This window comes from Cherax quadricarinatus, chromosome 19 (genome assembly GCF_038502225.1).
Source record: "Cherax quadricarinatus isolate ZL_2023a chromosome 19, ASM3850222v1, whole genome shotgun sequence".
NCBI classification, from domain to species: domain Eukaryota; kingdom Metazoa; phylum Arthropoda; class Malacostraca; order Decapoda; family Parastacidae; genus Cherax; species Cherax quadricarinatus.
The window spans coordinates 42,662,768-42,681,242 of record NC_091310.1 but is presented as its reverse complement, the minus strand read 5'-3'; the positions used below and the strand labels follow the sequence as shown (position 1 = coordinate 42,681,242).

General features: G+C 41.9%; 1 protein-coding gene across 5 annotated transcripts in view; it reads right to left on the bottom strand.

Moving 5' to 3' along the window:
* The window catches only part of app (Palmitoyltransferase app), a 191,758-nt gene that overhangs the window by 15,218 nt on the left and 158,065 nt on the right, over nt 1-18,475 (bottom strand). Inside the window, exon 10 of one of the 5 annotated variants that reach the window (XR_011392200.1) lies at nt 166-426. The exons of the other annotated variants lie outside the window; for them this stretch is intronic. The gene's annotated coding sequence lies outside the window, so the exon portion shown is untranslated. The remainder of the gene's footprint in view (nt 1-165; nt 427-18,475) is intronic. 5 annotated transcript variants of the gene reach the window in all.

The window sequence follows — 18,475 nt, the reverse complement described above, 5'->3', positions numbered from 1 at the left end:
AAAAATTGAATACAATGTCTTTAGAGAATGAGCCTAATGGTCAACCCAGCAATCACAAGTAGAGTTTAACTCCTTAAGGAGTAATAAAGTGCATTATAACAAAACAGTGGTGCTCTATGCTACAGCGTGATATCTAATGACCATGCTGCAATAATCTTAACCCACCTTTAATATCCATGACATGCTAAAGATATTAATTTTTAAGATTACATGAAGTTATTGATTTTTCAGTTTAGTCCACAAGTGAATTGCGAGAAGACTGATTGTGTAAAATTATGGGGATATGTTGATCATCAAGGTCCTCCATATTTTTTCTCAATTTTCTCCCAGTCATTTTATGAACTTTTCCACAGGGATTTCCTCTGTGGACATGGCTAAAGTTGTTGTTGTTGATGTTGTTGCTGATGTTGTTGTTGACATTTAGGCCTAGTGGAGGGGATGTCACACCCAGTGGAGAGGAGGGAGGCAGCGTGAGGGGAGAGAAGAGAGAGAGGGATACACGTTAGAGCTCCACACCTACATCACTCTAAATACGCTGCTCCTGGGACAATATTACTTACAATTTCTTGTACATAAATCTCTTATGACTCAGGATCATCAAAGATTTATGTAACAGAGAACACCACATTCATCAATGCAACAACCACTGCACATTTAAATTACTTTCTACTCTACTACTAATCAGATATACAATTTGGGCTTGTCTTAGTGGAGATTTGCAAACAACACACAATAAATCAATAACATAATCTACATATAACATACAACAATGTACAGTACCTTCCAAATTAATTCATACTGTTAATGAGGAATTGATTCAGCAAGAAAATGAAGTTGTACATTTGTTATGTTTTTCAATACACACCCAAAAAAACTATGACTTCACACTATCAACAACGTAAGAAAAAAAATTATGTTGAAAATACATAATTTTTATTTATACCCCAGCAAACAGTACTGATGTGGCAGTTTACAGGCATTAATCCAGTTTCCTCAATTGCAATATCCAGCCAGACTGCCCTTGTGGTTTAGCGCTTCTTTTTGATTATAATAATAATACAGCCAGACTGTTACAAGAGCACAACAATCCATCACAAACACCAAGACCTCAATCCAACATAAAATGTGTTAGATGAGTTCAACAATGCAATCCACAAGACCTATATATATATATATTTTTTTTTTAACAAGTCGGCCGTCTCCCACCGAGGCAGGGTGACCCAAAAAACAAAGAAAATCCCCAAAAAGAAAATACTTTCATCATCATTCAACACTTTCACCACACTCACACATTATCACTGCTTTTGCAGAGGCGCTCAGAATACAACAGTTTAGAAGCATATATGTATAAAGATACACAACATATCCCTCCAAACTGCCAACATCCCAAACCCCTCCTTTAAATTGCAGGCATTGTACTTCCCATTTCCAGGACTCAAGTCCGACTATATGAAAATAACTGGTTTCCCTGAATCCCTTCACTAAATATTACCCTGCTCACACTCCAACAGATCGTCAGGTCCCAAGTATCATTCGTCTCCATTCACTCCTATCTAACACGCTCATGCACGCTTGCTGGAAGTCCAAGCCCCTCGCCCACAAAACCTCCTTTACCCCCTCTTTCCAACCCTTTCGAGGACGACCCCTACCCCTCCTTCCTTCCCCTATAGATTTATATGCTTTCCATGTCATTCTACTTTCATCCATTCTCTCTAAATGACCAAACCACCTCAACAACCCCTCTTCTGCCCTCTGACTAATGCTTTTATTAACTTCACACCTTCTCCTAATTTCCACACTCCGAATTTTCTGCATAATATTTACACCACACATTGCCCTTAGACAGGACATCTCCACTGCCTCCAACCGTCTCCTCGCTGCTGCATTTACCACCCAAGCTTCACATCCATATAAGAGTGTTGGTACTACTATACTTTCATACATTCCCTTCTTTGCCTCCATAGATAACATTTTTTGACTCCACATATACCTCAATGCACCACTCACCTTTTTTCCCTCATCAATTCTATGATTAACCTCATCCTTCATAAATCCATCCACCGACACGTCAACTCCCAAGTATCTGAAAACATTCACTTCTTCCATACTCCTCCCCAATTTGATATCCAATTTTTCTTTATCTAAATCATTTGATACCCTCATCACCTTACTCTTTTCTATGTTCACTTTCAACTTTCTACCTTTACACACATTCCCAAACTCATCCACTAACCTTTGCAATTTTTCTTTAGAATCTCCCATAAGCACAGTATCATCAGCAAAAAGTAACTGTGTCAATTCCCATTTTGAATTTGATTCCCCATAATTTAATCCCACCCCTCTCCCGAACACCCTAGCATTTACTTCTTTTACAACCCCATCTATAAATATATTAAACAACCATGGTGACATTACACATCTCTGTCTAAGACCTACTTTTACAGGGAAGTAGTCTCCCTCTCTTCTACACACCCTAACCTGAGCCTCACTATCCTCATAAAAGCTCTTTACAGCATTTAGTAACTTACCACCTATTCCATATACAGTGGACCCCCGGTTAACGATATTTTTTCACTCCAGAAGTATGTTCAGGTGCCAGTACTGACCGAATTTGTTCCCATAAGGAATATTGTGAAGTAGATTAGTCCATTTCAGACCCCCAAACATACACTTACAAATGCACTTACATAAATACACTTACATAATTGGTCGCATTCGGAGGTGATCGTTATGCGGGGGTCCACTGTACTTGCAACATCTGCCACATTGCTCCCCTATCCACTCTATCATATGACTTTTCTAAATCCATAAATGCAATAAAAACTTCCCTACCTTTATCTAAATACTGTTCACATATATGCTTCAATGTAAACACTTGATCTACACATCCCCTACCCACTCTGAAGCCTCCTTGCTCATCCGCAATCCTACATTCTGTCTTACCTCTAATTCTTTCAATTATAACCCTACCGCATACTTTTCCTGGTATACTCAGTAAACTTATTCCTCTATAATTTTTACAATCTCTTTTGTCCCCCTTCCCTTTATATAAAGGGACTATACATGCTCTCCGCCAATCCCTAGGTACCTTCCCCTCTTTCATACATTTATTAAACAAAAGTACCAACCACTCCAACACTATATCCCCCCCTGCTTTTAACATTTCTGTCATGATCCAATCAGTTCCAGCTGCTTTACCCCCTTTCATTCTACGTAATGCCTCACGTACCTCCACCACACTTACATTCTGCTCTTCTTCACTCCTAAAAGATGGTATACCTCCCTGGCCAGTGCATGAAATTACCGCCTCCCTTTCTTCCTCAACATTTAAATTATTATTATAATCAAAAAGAAGCGCTAAGCCACAAGGACTATACAGCCCTCAACATTTAAAAGTTCCTCAAAATATTCTCACCATCTACCTAATACCTCCCTCTCCCCATCTACTAACTCCCCTACTCTGTTTTTAACTGACAAATCCATACTTTCCTAGGCTTTCTTAACTTGTTTAACTCACTCCAAAATTTTTTCTTATTTTCATTAAAATTTCTTGACAGTGCCTCTCCCACTCTTTCATCTGCTCTCCTTTTGCACTCTCTCACCACTCTCTTCACCTTTCTTTTACTCTCCATATACTCTGCTCTTCTTATAACACTTCTGCTTTGTAAAAACCTCTCGTAAGCTACCTTTTTCTCTTTTATCACACCCTTTACTTCATCATTCCACCAATCACTCCTCTTTCCTCCTACCCCCACCCTCCTATAACCACAAACTTCTGCCCCACATTCTAATACCGCATTTGTAAAACTATTCCAACCCTCTTCAAGCCCCCAACTACTCATCTTTGCACTAGCCCACCTTTCTGCCAATAGTCGCTTATATCTCGCCCGAACTTCCTCCTCCCTTAGTTTATACACTTTCACCTCCCTCTTACTTGTTGTTGCCACCTTCCTCTTTTCCCATCTACCTCTTATTCTAACTGTAGCTACAACTAAATAATGATCCGATATATCAGTTGCCCCTCTATAAACGTGTACATCCTGGAGCCTACCCATCAACCTTTTATCCACCAATACATAATCTAACAAACTACTTTCATTACGTGCTACATCATACCTTGTATATTTATTTATCCTCTTTTTCATAAAATATGTATTACTTATTACCAAATTTCTTTCTACACATAGCTCAATTAAAGGCTCCCCATTTACATTTACCCCTGGCACCCCAAATTTACCTACTACTCCCACCATAACATTTTTACCCACTTTAGCATTGAAATCCCCAACCACCATTACTCTCACACTTGATTCAAAACTCCCCACGCATTCACTCAACATTTCCCAGAATCTCTCTCTCTCTCTCTCTCCTCTACACTTCTCTCTTCTCCAGGTGCATACACGCTTACTATAACCCACTTTTCACATCCAATCTTTATTTTACTCCACATAATCCTTGAATTTATACATTTGTAGTCCCTCTTTTCCTGCCATAGCTTATCCTTCAATATTATTGCTACTCCTTCTTTAGCTCTAACTCTATTTGAAACCCCTGACCTAATCCCATTTATTCCTCTCCATTGAAACTCGCCCACCCCCTTCAGCTTTGTTTCACCTATATTTATTACTGTATATTTATGTGAAGCAGTAAACCCACAGAAGTCATTCAGAGGATGGATCAGTGAAGGCTCGTTCCCCCATCCATTAAAAGCAGGAGAGCTTACTCTCACGGTCAGTGTTGACTGAGAAGTAGAGCAGAACAGCCTCCAGGAGCTGGACAAGTGACTGAACATTTTCCCCAAGAGCCTGATAAGTTACAAGTCCATGTTATCAAAGCCAAAGATGACTTCACTAAGTACTTATTACTGTACTGTACTTGTTTAATCCATAATATATGTAATTAGTTCAGACATAAGTTATTAATACAGAAAATATAATTAGTAGTTATAAAGATTTTTTTTTAGTATGTGATTAGTGATACTGAATGTACAAAGCCATTCCTTGCTAAATCAGCTTTTAGTCATATGATGTCAAGAGTCTGAATAAATTTTGAGGCTACTATACAATTAAGCTAAACAAACAATTTTTTCACAGAATAATATGACTGGTAGTACTATAGATTCAACGGCCTATCAAGCATTACGCCACATCACAATGTGAAACAGTAATAAATTATATAACATATAATAAAGAGGACTAATATATTACAAAATAATACCTACTACATAATGCATAAATGTTTCTTTATAAAATAAACACAGAGGAAAGCATAGTATAGTAGTTTGTAGAAAATACACATAACCCCAAATGGCAATGAACAAGTACAGTATACAAGAGCATTCCAGTCTCATAACTGCAATATGAAGTGTTGAACAATGATAACATTTACGAGAAGAACTAAACCTGAGGGTCATGTAATGCTACAGAAATGTACACAGTAAATGTTGCAATAATTGCAAACAAGCAATCATCAATGCAAGGCAACCACAGGGATGAAGAATAATGTTGCTAAAGGCCTTTCGCATTGAAAAAGTAACACTTCTTCAGGAGCAAAGCAATGAGGAAATTGAAATGAAGAGGAGCCTTAAGCAGGTGTGTCCGGGGACACAGTCCTGCCAGGGAAGGCAGGTGTCAGCCAGTCCCAGGAGCAGCCAAACAGCAGCCCTAAGTGCCAGAAGTCACAGAAATTTTTTAAGAAAAGAAAACGATAAATAAGCCCATAAGCATCACTAACATAGTGGTAAGCAGTAGAAAGTAGGTTATATAATTGTCAGTAACTTCCAAAGGGTCATCAAATATCTTTCTGTTTTGATAAAAGGCATAATTCAAATGAACACTGCCATGTTCCAGGATTTTTCCTTACACACAAAAATTTAAGCTCATTTATCTGCCACAACTGACTAGTAGTTGCTTATTTCATTAACAAATCCTAGGAGTTCCAGAAACTTTTGTTAATCAAAAGGTGTTCATGTCAAGACTCATGCTGTGATATTACCACTATGTTACAGGAATTTTTCCTTGTTACTGTAATCTCTTTTCAAAAATGACCAATCTAAATGGTATACCATTTTAAGCAATAGCTTCATTCCACAACTGAAGACAATTGGAATAATTTTGATTAATCTGCAAATAAAATTGTATACTATGTAATCACCTCAGAGAGGATAGGACCTTTATAGAAAATGGACCTTTCTATGTTTGGGGTTTACTCAATTAAACTTGGAGCTAATACAAACACATGACCGTGTAATGTGTCTATAGGTTTGTTAAACTTTTGGCGCATAAATATAATTGCCATAATACTTAGAACTTTGCACTGAAAATCAGAAACCAGAGGCAAGAAAACAAGGGAGAAAAGCAGGTCCAATAGCAGGGTATTATGACACACAAGCATGTAATACCACTGGCAAAAACCCCACTGGTCTAATGCAACAGTCAAATTTTCACACCAGACATGAATAAAAGTGAAGTAAATATCATGAACAGGAAGGCTATACGTTATGTCAAACAAAACTAGCTCATCCCATTATATTTCTACTGTAACTAAGTAACTTCCTGTATCTTCACCATCTCTATTCAATCACTCTATAAAACTGAACATCAATGAATCAGTTAGAAATAATGTCAGTTTTAAAATTGTACCATTTGTTCATTAGCTACCTTTCTTACTGTACATACAATTGTAGTTAATCACATAAGATATCTTACTTAATCGTCTGTCTAATTCTTAAGTAGTCTTTAAGCATTGGGATTAGTTTGTCCAAAATGCATTGCATAATAGTGGCTTTCCTTTGTATCTACCAATATTTTATTACTTGTAAACTACATTATTTTTGTACTGCATCAAAAGAAATAAAAATCTGAATTTAATGTTTGTGTAGAATCACAACATTTAAGGCAATCAGAAGCATTCTTGTAATTACCAGGTTTAAGAATATGTATAATGGCATCAATTGAGTTTGTATAAACCTAAGACATTACTATATAAAGAAGGATTATCATGTTTTATAATTAGTTTCAAGGCATTTACCTGTTTGTCTGACATAATATAAACTACATCCACAAATAACCCGGACATAGAAGAGAGGAGCTTACGATGATGTTTCGGTCAGACTTGGACCATTTACGAAGTCACACTAACGAGAAGTGGAGCAGGACAGGTATATATAAAGTGTTCTTATCTCCCTCTTTCTCCGTGCCCTCCGCATCTGTGATCCCCAGTTCCTTCCAGCAGAAATTTCCACTCTTCATAATTCGTTTTCTCGTCTTGGCTACCCTTCCCATTTCATAGACTCTGCCCTCTCACGTGCTAAACGTAATTTCTTCTCTCCCAAACTCTCTACTCCTGGGAACCCTTCTGTCCTCTGCCTTCCCTACATTTCCGGTCTTTCTAATCTCAACAATTCTCTTCGTCCCTTAGACATCAAGCTTACTTTCCGCCACACTAACACCCTTCGCACTAATCTCGTTCTTACCTCTCCTCCTCCTACAGATGTTCCTGGTGTCTACTCTATTTCTTGCTCCTCCTGTCCTCTTCAATACTTTGGAGAAACTGGTCGATCTCTTTCTGACAGACTTAGGGAGCACAAAAATAATGTTAGGCTTGCCGACACTAATAATGCTCTTTTCTGTCACATCAGAGATCATAGCCATCCTATTGACTGGTCTTCTGCTAAAACTGTCTTCCCTACTTCCAACTTTAACAATCGCCATCTGGTTGAATCCTCCCTAATACACAACTTTCCTTGTATGAATCTTAGTCCTGGCTTCGTCTTTGTAGATGTCTTCCTCTCCCACTACATTGTAAAATGCTCCAAACTTCAGAACACCTGTGACTTAACCTGATTCCTCCTTTTTTCTTCTTCTCCCCCTTCCCCTTTCCTCTTTCCTTTTTTCTTTTCTCTTCTGGGTTGTCTTTCTTTCTTCTGTCTTGTGTGTCTGTTCTTTCATTATTTATTTCATTACTTCCCCTCCTCCCCACCTCTGTGCACTTGTTCTCCCTCTGTAGGCACCTAGCTCCCTTGCAGTGCTCCCCTTTCTTTGTATTTGACTGGCTCCTCCTCCTCCTTAAATCCCCATTACTACTACCACTATCACTACTACTACTACTACTACTACTACTATTACTACTACTACCACCACTACCTCTTCCTGCCTATATATACCCGTCCTGCTCCACTTCACGTTAGTGTGACTTTGTAAATGGTCCAAGTCGGACCGAAACGTCGTCGTAAGCTCCTCTCTTCTATGTGTGGGTTATTTGTGTATCGTTCCAGTCACGGTATTGTGCCTTTTTTTGTTATAAACTACATCTGCTGCATGGCACTTTGTTAAGTGGAACCTTGGTTTTCGTTGAATTCGGTTTTCGGCAACTTTTTCCAACAAAATTTTGTCCCAGTTTTCATTCATCACCTCGGTTTTCGTCCGCCATACTGAACGTGTCTGCCTGCCCCCGCCCATACAAAGCTTCCCATGCACACATTCTGAGTCAGTCTGGCTTTGTTTCTCGTTGAGTGAACATAACCCTGCACATTCAAACAAAACATTTTGTAATAATCCATTGTTTTTTGTGCTTGTTTATGGAGTGTGACTGCTAAATAAGTCACCAAGGGGCCTAAGAAAGTTCCAAGTGCCAGCCCTTTGATAAAGAAGGCAAGAAACATGATAGAATTGCTTCAGGAGAGGAGGAAGAGAGAGGGGAGAATGTGCCTTCTTCAGTGATTAAAGACATGTGTGCAAAGTGGAGTGAGTTGCAAAGTTTTGTGAAGAAATATCACCCTAACAAAGCTGTTGCAAGCCAGTGACTCTCAAGCTGGTCCTAGTGCCAGTAAAAGACAAAGAAGGGAAGTAACCCCGGATAGGGACTCGATACCTGAAGTCCTTATGGACGGGGATTCCCCTTCCAAACAATACCCTCTCCTCCCTCTCCCTTCCTCGCCATCTTCCATACGCCAACAAGTCTTCAATAAAGGTAAAAGTTATGTTAAATGTTCATTTATCCATTTCATTAGTACTTTATATTTTTCATTGTTTTCTGTACGCAAAACTATAGTTATTCTCTATAAAATGTATTTTTTGTTAATACTTTTGGGTGTCTGGAATGGATTAACTGGATTTACATTATTTCTTATGAGAAATATTGCTTCAGTTTTCATCGAATTTGGTTTTTGTCAGACTTTCTGGAAAGAATTAAAGACGAAAACTAAGGTTCCACTGTATATAGTATTTCCCACTGTGTTTGCTGGAGAATTTAAGATCAGTATACTCTTAACAGTCTTTGAATTCTTCAACACTATGTATAGTATATGTTAAATCTTTTTAGGGCATTAGGCAAACCAAAATATTCTTGTTATATGAGGGGACCAACATATTCCTCTCTGAAGAGGTTATCCTAGGTTAGGTTCAGTACTATCATGAGTACTATGCAAAGAGAGCACGCCAGGCCACCACTGGCGAAGCATTTGTTGCTGCTGGCACTAGCGTTTGTCAGTGTGTGGTGAACACAAAGATTGTGGGCCTATTCATCTGCAACATGCTACTGCTGCATGTAGTGGAATCCCCCACCTTTGTCAGCCTGATCAAGATGCTGAACCCCAGCAAAATGTTGATGTCCCGCTGCACCCTGGGCAGGAGGATTTTGGTCAGCCATAAACAGCTGGAGGAGTATCTTGTAAGGTATTTATGAGTTATAAGATCTTATTAAACTACTACTATAGCTTTTTTATATTTTCTTAATTTTTGTGGATATTGCAAGTTATGACAGTTTAAAAGTACAGTACCTTTCTCAGTACCTTTCCCAGTGTTGTAAAGTACCAAAGTAAAACTACCCGAGTACTGTACTTTTGTAACTTTTCTCAGTGTTTACTCTTCAAAAATTACTGATGATGTAATGAATAACATATCGTTATCAGATTGTAGTGAAGTAAAACTAATAACAGACTTCAGTATTTAAGTAAAGGTAGTGAGCAATTTCAGTACTTTATAAAAAGTAAATACTGAAAAAGGTTACTTAAGTACAGTACTCAAGTAGTTTTACTTCGTTACATTACAGCAGTACTTATACTTGAGTATAAGTCTTAAAAGTAAAAGTAAAGGCCAAAAAACTAAACTGAATCTGAATTCACGCGAAAAAGTTAGTTAGTGGTTAGCGTTTAGCGTTTGCTTCCGCTAATTTATTTCGGCCGTTTAGCAGTTAGCTGTGCCCACCACTGCAAATATGAAATTGCAATCTACCACGCACAGTTTAACTAATTCAGTGATAATATTCTTGGGAAACGGCATCAAGAACTTACCCAATTCATCCCCCAAACAGAATAACAAGTCTGGTACTAGGACTCGAGTGAACAATGCAGTGACATCAAAATGTACCAATTTGAAATTATTCAATACACAGTATTCAGATTATGAAGTTTCTCTATAAGATCTACACTACTGTTTAGGTAAGTAACATCTTGGGCATCCATGATGTTACTCACCACTGGGGTTGGTACTTTGACCAACCTAATTTTTTTCACTGAGGTATTTGAGGAGATTAATCATAGTAATGAATATGATATTGTGTATATGGGCTTCAGTAAGGCCTTTGATGAAGTTCCACACCAGAGATTGTTAAGGAAAGTAGAGGCACTCAGAATAGGGAAAATCTTTCCTGGATAGAGGCATGGTTGGCAGATAGGCAACGGAGAGTTTGCATTAATCCTTCGACTGTTTCGGTCGTGTGTTTAACGTATATACAGTGGACTCCCGCATAGCAACTTTAATCCGTGCAAGAGGGCTGATTGTTGTGCGAAATGATCGGTATGCGAATGAATTTTCCCCATAAGAAATAATGGAAATCAAATTAATCCGTGCAAGACACCCAAAAGTATGAAAAAAAAAATTTTACCACATGAAATATACATTTTCCTACACACAAAGAGAAGGATACATGCACAATAGTAGAGTAGTACATGCACAATATATATTGTGCATGTACTACTCTACTAAATGAAGAATAAATGACACTTACCTTTATTGAAGATGCAGCAATGACTGATGAGACACTGTGTCCTGGGAGTGCCTTTTCCTCCTGAGTACTGTAGGTCCTGTTTGGCATTTTCTTCCAGAACAGGCCTTATCACACTGTGTATGCCACTATGATTCTTAAATCTCTCAAACCAACCTTTGCTGGCTTTAAATTCACCAATATGAGCACTAGTTCCAGGCATTTTTCCCTGTTCACCTGGGTGTTAGTCGACTGGTGTGGGTTGCATCCTGGGAGACAAGATTAAGGACCCCAATGGAAATAAGTTAGACAGTCTTCGATGACACTGACTTTTTTGGGTTATCTTGGGTGGCAAATCCTCTGGGGTTATTTGTTTCTTGGTATTCTCAATAAGCCACACCAACAACGGTGCTACAGCAGCAGCAGCAGCAGCAGCTGACAGTGCTACAGCAGCAGTAGACGATGCTACAGCAGCAGCAGACGATGCTACAGCAGCAGCAGCAGCAGCTAACGGTGGTACAACAGCAGCAGCAGCTGACAGTGCTACAGCAGCAGCAGACGATGCTACAGCAGCAGCAGACGGTACTACAGCAGCAGCAGCAGCTGACGGTGGTACAACAGCAGCAGCAGCTGACAGTGCTACAGCAGCAGCAGACGATGCTACAGCAGCAGCAGATGGTACTACAGCAGCAGCAGCAGCTGACGGTGGTACAGCAGCAGCAGCTGATGGTGCTACAGCAGCAGCAGCAGCTGACAGTGCAGCAGCAGCAGCTGACAGTGCAGCAGCAGCAGCAGCAGCAGCAGCTGATGGTGGTACAGCAGCAGCAGCAGCTGTACCACCAATAGTAGCGATGGTTGATTGGGTTTTATTATACAACCTGGCCAGCTCGGAGACACGCACTCCACTTTCATACTTATCAATGATCTTTTTCTTCATCTCTATAGTAATTCTCACCCTTATTGCTGTAGGGTTGGCACTAGAAGCTTTCTTGGGGCCCATGGTCACTTATTTTCCAGATAAAATCACCAAAAACACTGTAATAATACGAAATGATCCGATTGTATGCTTGGATGTTACCGCGGAGGCTGGCTGGTAAACAATGCCACCGGCGGCACATGTGAGGCTGGCTAAGGGCGCACATTGGACGCGTCTCGGACGAAGAGCGGTGAGCGGGTTTTTGAGCGGTATGCGAGGCAAAATTTTTGAGATAAAAGCGAGCGGTATGCGGATTGAACGTTATGCGATGCGTACGGTATGCGGGGGTCCACTGTATACTCAAAAATTCTAGCAGCTTCAAATCAAGCAGGAGATAGCTGGTAGGCCCACATGTGAGAGAATGGGTGTGTGTGGTCAGTGTACACTGTACAAAAAAATCCTGCAGCACGCAGTGCATAATGAGACAAAAAAGAAAACTCCGACCGTGTTTTTGGATTAAAACGCCGACTTTGAAGTGCATTTTCGTATAGTTTTTATGCTTATATTCTCGTTTTCGTAGTCACATTTGACAGAATGGAAAATAAATTACAGAAATAGAGGTGATTTTGATTGGTTTTACTATGAAAAGATTATTATTATAATCAAAAAGAATCGCTAAGCCACAAGGACTATACAGCGCTGCAGGGCAGGAAGGAAGCGAGGGCATCAGGTGGCAAAAGGGAGATGGATGAGTAATAGGTTACGGATAACAGCGGGGCAGTGGATGGTGAAAGGGTAAAGGGCAGCAAGAGACTGAACTAGAAAGGGCTGAGGGGAGTGTGAAAAGTATCATCAGAGTTTGTGGAGTAAATCAGTCGTTGTCAAGAAGTCAATGAGAGAGTCAGGATTAAAGGAGGGTCCATCAGCAAGAAGGGAAGGTAAAGAGAGAGTAGTAGAATGAAGACGACGTTGGAGGTAAATTCTGCGTGCTCGTTGATAGAGAGGGCAGTCTAACAGAATGTGGCTAATCGATACTGGAACTTGACACTGCTCACAGAGAGGAACAGGGTGCCTCTCCATGAGATACCCATGAGTAAGACGAGTGTGACCAATGCGAAGGCGGGAGAGAGTGGTCTCCCAACCTCGGCACTGATGACAAGAAGACGGCCAGTAACCTATGCTCGGTTTAATAGAATGAAGTTTGTTACCGAGCAGAGTTGACCAACGTTGTTGCCAACGGGTGCGAAGGTGGGTAGCTATTGCAGTCCAGAATTGGAACACCTCGATAGGAAATTGGTAGGTCATGTACTGCTGACCGCTCAGCAGTGTCTGCTTGTTCATTGCCCTGTACGTCGACATGACCAGGGACCCAACAAAAAACAATATCTTTATGTTTGATAGAGATACGGCGTAGCCAAAGTTGGATACGGAGAACTAGGGGATGAGATGTATCAAATTTTCGTATGGCCTGTAGAGCACTAAGGGAGTCTGAGACTACTACAAATGATGACACAGGCATAGATGCGATACGAATAAGTGCTGCAAGAAGGGCATACAGTTCAGCAGTAAAAATGCTAGCTGAAGATAGTAAATGTCCCCGCACGACGCTGTCCGGAAACACTGTTGCGAATCCGACGCCGTCTGAAGACTTAGAGCCATCTGTGTACACAGCTGTGGCATGAGAATGGGAGTGGAAGTGATCAAGAAAAAGAGCGCGGGAAGCCACCGTAGGCAGTTGAGCTTTCGAGCAAGGGAGTGAGAAAGAACAGACCCGAACAGCTGGAACTTCCCAGGGGGGTAGGGAAAAGTGAGATGCTACATGAACATATAAAGGTGGTAACTGAAGGGAAGACAAGAGTGAATGTAGGCGAAGAGAAAAGGGACGGAGCAAACAGGGGCGGCGAACGAATAAAGAATGTCTACTAATATCGGTGACCATTCTATAAATGGAAGGATTGTGTAGATCATGAGAGCGTACATAGTAGCGAAAGCAATGGGCATCACGGCGATCAGACAAGGATGGAATATTCGCTTCTGTATAGAGGCTCTCAACAGGGGAAGAGCGAAAAGCACCAAGGCACAAACGTAATCCTTGGTGATGGATAGAGTTAAGGCTAGAGAGAGTAGCAGGAGAGGCCACGGACTAAATCTGGTCACCATAATCGAGTTTCGATAAAACGAGGGCTGAATGTAGGCGAAGCAGAGTTCGACGATCAGCTCCCCAGGAAAGATGAGCAAGGGTTTTAAGAAGGTTTAGCCGGCTGTGACAAGTTGCCTTCAGGATAACCGACGGTCAAAGAGAAGGCCTAGAAACCTGACTGTATCACGTTCGGGGATACGGGAGCCATAGAGATACAAAGGATGATCGGAGATAACAGAGCGTCTAGTGAAAGTAATTTGGTGAGTTTTGGTACTTGAAAATTTAAACCCATGCATGGTGGCCCAAGTGGAAACACGGTCGACCGCATGCTGGAGAGAAACTGCAATAAGATGACAGTCAGCGCCTGCACAAGCAATAGCAAAGTCATCAACATAGAGTGATGACCAAATATTGGGTGGAAGAACAGAGGTCAAATCATTTATAGCAAGGAGAAAAAGTGTTGTGCTTAGAACACATCCCTGAGGAACACCTTCAGCTTGGACGAAGTCCGGGGAAAGAACATTATTGACTCGAACACGGAAATGTCTGTCAGTTAAAATGTTCTTAAGGAAGGATGGTAGATTGCCTCGGAGGCCTAAGGAATGGGCCTGGGCCAAAATATTATACGTCCAAGTTGTGTCATATGCCTTCTCAAGGTCAAAAAATATGGCAATAACTGAGTGATTATTCGCAAAGGCATTACGAACATACGTATCCAAGCATAGTAAGGGGTCTATGGTAGAACGACCCTTACAAAAGCCATATTGACTAGCGGAGAGACTGTTGTGTGTCTCTAAATACCACATTAAACGTCGATTTACGAGACATTCCATCACTTTGCAAACTGCACTAGTAAGAGCGATGGGGCGATAGTGGGAGGCATCATGTCCTGTAGTACCCGGTTTGCGGAAAGGGAGAACAATGGCAGATTTCCACAGCTGGGGAAGAACTCCTTGTGCCCAAATAAGATTGAAGAGGTGTAAGAGGACTACAAGGGCTGACCGATGTAAATGTTGTAACATATGAATATGAAAGTCGTCAGGCCCAGCTGCCGATGATCGGCAAGCTGAGAGCGTTGCCTCCAGTTCTTGAAGTGTAAAAGGCACATTATACTGTTCTTCTCTGAGAGAAGAAAAGTCCAAGGGTACTAACTCTCTGGCAGACTTTGAGGAAAGAAACGAGGGGCATAGATGGAGCCCTCGGGAAATACGGACCAGATGTGTGCCAAGTTCAATGGCAACGTCGAGAGGGTTTGCTACATCAACACCAGCGACCCGTAGAACAGGAGCCGGGTCAGTTGAGTATTTACCACTCAATTTCCTCACTTTTTTCCAGACTGCACTCATAGAAGAAGCAGAGGTGATGGTGGAAACATAGTCTCGCCAACAAGTGCGTTTATCTTCACGGATGACATGGCGAGCGATCGCACGCTTCTGCTTATAATCAAGAAGTCTCTCAGCGGTTCTATTGTACCGGTACCTGCCCCATGCAGCACGTTTCAAACGTACTGCACGAGCACAAGCAGGAGACCACCAAGGCACGCACTTCTGAGAATGCTTGCCTGAGGTTTGGGGTATAGAATGAGAAGCTGAGGTATAAACTGACGTCGAGAAGATGTGTAGGAGCTCATCAATGGAGGATGAAGAAGGAACCTCACTAAAAGCAGTGAGGTGTGAGTAAAGATCCCAATTTGCCCGATCAAATTGCCAGCGAGGGCTACGGAAAGGTGGTGAATAGGAAGGAGAAGTAAGAATGATTGGAAAATGATCGCTGTCATGTAAGTCTGGTAGAACAGACCAGGTGAAGTCTAGTGCAGTGGAGGAAGAGCAGACTGATAGATCGATGCAAGAGAGAGTATGAGTACGAGGATCAAAATGGGTGGGAGTACCCGTATTTAAAACATGGAGGGGGTGAGAGGCGAGAAAAGCCTCCAACTAGATGCCACGTGAGTCACAATGAGACCCCCCCCCCAGAGGAAATGGTGGGCATTAAAATCACCAAGTAACAGAAGTGGTGGTGGTAAGGATGAAACAAGAAAGGCAAAGTCTGGGATAGAAAATGCTCGAGAAAGAGAGAGATATAAAGAACATATTGTAAACCACTTATTCAAGTGGATACGGGCTGCAGTGTAATGCAGCGAGGTATGGACAAATAGTTGACAGAACGGAATATCATTGCGTAGAAGAAGGGCACTTTCATTAAAGATCCCATCTGAGAAAGGATCCGAAGAATACAATAAATTATAGCCTGAGATAGGTTGGAAAACAGCCGAGTGTAATTTTGGTTCTTGTAAGCAAGCACCAACAGGGGAAAAACCTGGAAAGCAACATCTGAAGCTCACCCCGATTACCCCTGAGGCCGCGGATATTCCACTGTAAATAGGCCATGATTGGCGATGAAGAAAATATCAGGAATCTGTAGGTAAAGGCACCTACGGACTAGAGGGGTTAGAAAAGTCAACGTGTGGTGGCATTGGAAGACGTTCAAGTAGCGAAGGAATGGAGCGTTGCGAAGAATGGGGTTGTGAAGATGGAGGAGAGGGAAGAGAAGGAACAGGAAGTGAATCAGTGTCCATTGAAGGTTTAGTCTCTGCAATATATTCTGAAATGGCTTAAAGTGTTTCTGAATTCAAAGATGTATGGGAGACCATATTGGAGATAGAAGGAGGAGGGTGAGTAAAGATTGGGACAGTAATGGACTGTACCAAAGTAGAGGGGGAGGGAAGAGTGTAAGGGACTGGAGATGAAGTGTGGGGGGGGACAGAAGAGGCAGAAACCTGGGAGGTGGCAGAAGAGGGAGAAACTTGGGAGGGGACGGGGGTGGAAGGCATAGTACGAGGAGGAGGGTGAATCTCCACACTTGTAATAGAGCCAGAGAGAGGGGAAGAACTAGGTACAGAGACTGGAAAGGTAAAGTGTGGAGGTGGAAGAAGGGAAGGAAGGGGCAAAGAAGATTTGAGCAATGTGGATGTTTTGGACTTCTGAGTAGAGGGGCGATTGGTATTAGGTGTCGTACGAGGTCTTGTCGATACTGGGGCTTGTGAGGAAGGACGCAAAGATGTGAGAACAGACTGAGTTGTAGTCGGGACGTCAGAGCCAAGGACAGCAAAAGGATTAGATGCCGTAGTGGCTATGGGAGGGGTAACAACAGAGGAGGCTGCAGAAGATGGGACCCCAGAAGTGGGGGGATGTTTGGAAACATGAGAATAAGAAACACGGGGTAGTCTCCCTTGGAGGCGGAGATGAGTAACTGCCATAGCATAAGGGAGACCTTCTGCCTCTTTGAGGCAACGGATTTCACGTTCATTTAAGTAGACCTGGCAACGGTGGGAGTACGAAGGGTGAGCTTCATTACAATTAAGGCAAGATGGAGGTTGACTGCAAGATGTATTAGAATGGTCGTCGGCACCACAGACTGGGCATTCGGCCATAGATCTGCAATATTTCGCTGGGTGACCAAAACGCCAGCAATTTCTACATTGTTGCGGTGTAGGTATCACCTTTCGAACTTGTAACTGATGTCCCGCGACATATACAGAGGACGGGAGTTCTCGGCTGTCAAAAGTTAAACGAGCCACATTGCAAGGGTAACGTCTCCGCCCCCGGGCAGGAAGGACATAAGTGTCTACTTTGAGGATTGGGAGATCCTGGAGTTCCAGCTGTTCAAAAATGTCATTGCCACATGACTGGAAATTCTGTTGGACTATGGTATGGGGCAGAATGACAGTACCACTACAAGAATTGAGAGACAGATGTTTTTCAATAGTGACAGGAGTAGTATCGATATTCGAAAGGAGAGAAAGATCATGAGCTTGGGCAGCATTCTGGACAGTGACGATGCACATACCGCTCTTGAGAGCATGAAATGAAATATCTCTACCAACATGACGCAGGAGCGCTTTGCCAATACCATGGTCAGAAAGGTAGGCAGAAGAAGAAGTCAGTCTTAAAGTAAAGAATTTAGTAAATTGTGTGGTCCGAAACTGAGCGTGAAGAGGGAGTGCTTGACGTGTCGGTCTTTTCCAAGTAGAATGGGAAGGTAACAAAGGAGCATCATCAGGAGATTGACGTTGGCGTTTAGGAGTAGGACCGGAGTTGGTCCGGCGTGAAACGGGCAGGCGATTCGAAAATTGCCGTACCGTAGAGGGAGAAGCCGGAAGCATAGTCAAAGGAGAGCGGAGTTCAGACAAATCGAAGGAGTCAGTCGAAGCCCCGGTACCTGAAGCGGGTGAGGAAACAGCACCAGCAAGAGGTACAGGGGCATCAGGAGTGTCCGAAGAGTGGTCTAAACACAAGGCAGGGTCAGAATGGGGTGCGGTATCAAGAAGGGGCCCGGGGGTAGTGGGTTCATGGACTAGGGCTGCCATGGTTAGGTTACTCCTTTGCTTTTTGTTTTTAAGAAAAAAAAAGAAAGAAGAAAAGGAAATAAAAGTAAAA